Source organism: Chelonoidis abingdonii, chromosome 1 (assembly GCF_003597395.2).
Source record: "Chelonoidis abingdonii isolate Lonesome George chromosome 1, CheloAbing_2.0, whole genome shotgun sequence".
In the NCBI taxonomy this organism is placed as follows: domain Eukaryota; kingdom Metazoa; phylum Chordata; order Testudines; family Testudinidae; genus Chelonoidis; species Chelonoidis abingdonii.
In genome coordinates this window covers 100092756-100097857 of record NC_133769.1, presented here as the reverse complement: position 1 = coordinate 100097857, position 5102 = coordinate 100092756, and positions in this window count along the sequence as shown.

Below are 5102 nucleotides of genomic sequence, written 5' to 3'. Positions count from 1 at the left end.
TCAATTCTTGGCTCTACCCAGTCCAGTATTTATGCATTTATTTTGCAGGGGGGGCAGGGTGTGAGTAGTTGTCTTTCCTCCTTTATCCTGCCAAGAACAAAACTTGCCTGATAGAACCCTTCCCCTCCAGTTAAACCTGCTACCACTGACTCAAAAGGAGAACTGGAAGCCTTGTGTTAAAAGCAGGGCGGGGGCATGTGCAAGCCAAACCGGTGTCTGGTTGCTCCCCAGTGGGGTGAGGGCAGGCTGTCTTATTTTTCTTTTGTATATAACCAGTGGCGGCCTTTTATTGCTATGCCCTCCACTCTCTGTGGAAGAAAGTGTAGGGAAAAGGCTCTTCTGGCCAGACCAGTGAAGTGTATCAGTACTGAACTGTGTAGCTTTTGCCTGTGTCTGATGGGTTGTGATCCCACTACTACAGTGGGAAAGGGATCTGTGTCCATACCTCACTGCTGTTGTGTGGCTGTGCACGAGATAGTGTTGGTATTGTCAGTACTGTGAACATGCCACAGCCCCGGAAATCATTCCTTGCTGCTTTGTCTTTTTACAATTTTATTTATGAATTAACTTATTTATGGAAGTGTTTGTATAAATTATTGCTGATTGGCTGTGCTGGGGGTGGGGACGGTGCCTTTGGGCCCCACTCACTGCTTCTGTCCCATAGTGTTGTGATTCTTCGACAGTCGCCATTTTTCAGTATATAATAAAGTGCGAGTGTGAGCTGGAATTGGCCTCCTTCATTCCCCTATCTCTGGTGGGTGGCAGGATGGGAGGGAGAGAAACACGACACGTAGGACTGAAATTAGGAGGTCTTAGTCAAGTTTTTAGGGGGCAGGAGTTGGTGGTCCTTCCCCCTTTAAGGACTGAGTGGATTATGCAATGGGAACCCTTTCTTGCTCTAAGACATGGGCAGGGGGCCATATTGGAAGCTTATGCTACTGCTACCTGGCATGATGAAGGCCTCTGGTTAGTGGGGCTGTCTGGCACCTTTAATAGCACTGCACCCACGCATGCTAGGTGTCTGATTTAGGCTTGGTTGGCTTGCATCTGAGGATGGCTACAAGAATACAACCCAAGCTCAGTGCGTTGGCCAGGTGATTACACTGCCTGTTTCCTTCCCACTCTGGAGAAAGAGTGATGTCTTGGCCACAGATCTTCAGAGCTCTGGCTGAGGAAGCGTGACTTTGCCTCACATGCATGGATGCTGTGCCAGCTGCTAGTCAAATGGTTTTGTATCTGTCAGGCATCTGTAGCAACTCATCACAATCTGCCAAATTGCTCCCGGCTCTTGTGCGCTGAGAACTAAGATGAATGGAGCATAACTCTGAAGTAGTGCTTCTCCACCTGTTTACCATTGTGGGTCTCTTGTGCAGCGCTCTCTGTTATGTGGGCTGCATCCACGCTATATATACTATCTGTATGGCCCTGAGAATGTCACGTGGGCTGCAGCTGTATGCTGATTGGGCTGCATGCGGCCTATGGGTTGAGAACCACTGCTCTGAAGCACTGATCTCTCTCAAGGAAAGACTTCAAGCACCTTTTGAATAAAGTGTCACGGACTCACAGATCTTGCCCACTCTTGTCCCAGTGTGTTCCGTGGGGGGTGTCCCTTTCAGTGCGACAGTCCTTCTCAGGGGTCCACTCTCAGGGTTAGTCCCCTCCACCTCCTGGAGCCACACCTCTCTGAACCTTAGCATGTCTGTCTCTTGCCGTGGGCCCCCTCAGGGAGTCCACGCGCTCTGGACACCCTGGGCCTCCTCATCCCCGAAGGGCTTGATGCAACCATGTTCTCTAGACTGGAGTGACTCTCAGCCAGCATAAAACAGGAGGGTTTATTGAGAGTTGAACACAGCACAGGAAACTCTCAGGGCCTCAGGCTTGGCCTCTCTCAGCACAGCACATCCCAGTCTCCCCTGCAGCCAGGTGGGCTCTGCCTACTTCCTTTCGCCAGCCCCGAGCCCCTGCTTCCTGGCTGGTCCTCAGATGTCCCCAGCCCCAAGCCCTGCCTCTGTCCATTGTCTTCTCTCCAGGTAAACAGGGTCCTAAATAGAAAGGCCTGGGTCTCCTCTCAGCTCTCCTCTAGCTGGAACCAGCTGGTCAGGTCACCAGGGTCCTCTCTCTGAAGCCCATTGTCCTCCCACTGGCCAGAACCGGCTGTGTCTCCTGAGCCAGGTCACCAGGTCACGTGTCACTAGGGTCTCCATCCTCCAGGCCATTGCGGTCCTCTGTAACAACAAACTCCCTCTCCCCTCACCTCATTAAACCAGTAACACCCTGGGACACTGAATCCCACCCCCTGTGCATGCAAACCACTGGAAAACATAGAACACCCCAAGAAAACCCCCCACTTCATCACATAAAGCTTTTAACATTTTATGCTTCTGTACTCAATCTCAAGCACTAGAGAGGATATGAAGTGTGAACCTCCATCTCTTCCTTGGAGGGGAGGTGGCCTCTTCAGCATTGTCATAGGATGCCCTGTGTGCTGCACCTCTTCAGTGGATAAACAGGTATCTGGCATTTAGCCTGCACTCTGTGTTCTGTAAATGAGAGGGGCAAGGTTGCTGCTAGCAGCAAAGGGCAGGAGGAAATGCAAGGAGTGTAAAGGGAGTGGCTGAAACTCCCTGGAGCTACTGATGTCTCCCTCCCCTGCAGTGACGGGTGCCTTGCTCCCAGATGTGAATGTATCCATTGCCTGTGGTTGCTGGGCCACCAGCACATCCCACAGCTTTACAGCTACTTTTGCTTCACTAAGCAGCCTCTTGCTGTGAAGCTTTTACTCTTAAGATTCTGGGTCAGCGCTTGGACTGCTGAGGTGATGGGCTAGAGCCAGGCAGGTGGATGTTGCCTTGCACCGCTCTCCCAGGGCTCATCACATCTGCTGCACATTCCGCTACAGTAGGAGGGCTTTCCAGTTACTCATCCCCAGGCATTGGCAGCAGCACTGTTCATGAAGCCTTCAGCTTCCAGGGCAGGGATATGTATGGTGGGGAAGGAGGAGATGAGGAATGAAGTCAAGGCTCACCCAGCTGCCTTCAAACCTCTGTTTTGGTGCTTGTTTTCTGACACCATCTTTCTGTACACAATAAGGGTGACTGTGTCAGACCTTGGTCTCCTATTCTGCCATCGCAGGGCTTTCCACAGGGACAGTTATGTGGGCACATGGAGGATTTACATTTCAGAAGTGACATGAGCTGACAGCTTTGGTGTAGTTCAGAGGTGAGCAAACTATGGCCTGTGGGCCACATCTGGCCTATGGGACCATCCTGCCCAGCCCCTAAGCTCCTATCCCGGGAGGCTACCCCTTCCCCGCAGCCTCAGCTCGCTCGCTCGCTCCACTGCCAGTGCAATGCTCTGGGCAGCAGGGCTGTGAGCTCCTGGGGCAGCGGCTGACCCAGTCTCTGTGCTATGTGGTGGCAGTGGCATAGCCTGGTTCCAGCACCACCAGCCACCAGTGCTCCAGGCAGCATGGTAAAGGGGCAGGGAGCAGGGGGGTTGGCTAGAGGGCAGGATAGTTTGAATTGGTGGTCAGGGGGTGAGGGTGTGGATGGGGGTTGGAGTGGTTGGGGGGGAGGGCTCAGGGGTTGTCAGGGGACAGGGAGAAGGGGTGGTTGGAGGAGGTGATGGAGGTCAAGGGGCGGTAAAGGGACAGGGAGCAGGAGTATGTGAATGGGGCCATCAAGAAATGGGGGTTGGATGGGGCAGAAGTCCCAGGGCGGGGGAGATAGGAGGTGGGGGCCAGGCCACNTGGGGCCGGCCCTCCGTACAATTTACGAAACCTGATGCAGCCCTCAGGCCAAAAAGTTTGCCCACCCCAGTGCTACCAGAATAAAAATGAGGGAAAGAAATCTCCTCTCCCTCTGTTTCCTTTCTGCTGAGCCTGACTGCCAGGGGAACACTAGTGTGAGCAGGGTTTGTGTGTCTCGTTATGAACTGGCCTAAGATCCCCATCTCATTACCCTAGTCCAGTAACTGTACCACACTCCTAACCATAGCAGCTGCATGCCTTGCAGCAATGCACTTGGTGATGTTACTGCCAGCTGTCACGTAGGCTGATTTCCCTCTGCCTCTCTTCCTTTCCCCAGGGGGAAGTTGTGGGTAGATTTAAAATAACCTATTCTGTTAGTCTGAGCTGCGCGTGAGGGTGATGAAAGGCAGGGTTAAAGCAGCAGTGCACTTTCTGCTTGGAGTGGAAAGTGCAGAGGCTTGTGGTAAATGCATTAGCCTTGCTAACACCACTCCCCCTTCTCTCTCCACAACTATCCCCCTGTAAACACAGGACATAGCAGGAGGATACCGCCTGCTGTATCCTCTGCATGGAGAGCCAAAGTACAGGGTACGTGTGACCAAAGGACCCAATCTCTTATCCATCTTCCCGTACCCCAGCCCTTGGAGACTTGATGCAACTCCCTCATGGCCTTACTCACGCTGCTCCTTTAGTTGGCCAAAGGAGGGTTTGTCAGTGGAAAGCCACAGGAGGCTCCCCCCTGCACGCACAGCCCCCACTGAGCCAGCAGAGCAAACTGGATTCTTTCACACAGAGCCCCTTTGGGGCCATAGCAAGAGGATGCTTTGCAGATTGCAAACATCAGATACCTCATCTCAAGAACAGTGGTCACAACCACCAGATTTGTGTTTCAAGAATCGCCTTCCTCCTTCAACAGTGGAAAGGCCGCAATGGCCCTGGCCACACCATCCTCATTACTGCAGACCAGCAGAGGGCAGCATGACGCATTGTGCTCCCAGCCCGCTAGTCTTCCCCTGCGCTGGAATAGGGCAAGCATCCTACACACACCACTCCTGGGATCTGGAACCAACAGCTTTCAGGAAGAGAACGGAGACCCTTCTCTCTGGGGCACTGGTGGTAGCTTTGGTACTAAGCCTACCAAGAAGAGGACTGCTTAGCACCAAGGAGTACCAGTCCTACTAGCAACTACACCAGGGGTGGACAAACTTTTGGCCTGAGGGCAGGGCCGCCCAGAGGGGGGGGCAAGTGGGGCAATTTGCCCCGGGCCCCGCAGGGGCCCCCGGCCGCGACTGTGTGACTGTGTCTGATACTCCCCTGACGGGGCCCCGCTGGCCGAAGCAGCTCTAGCCTCTGT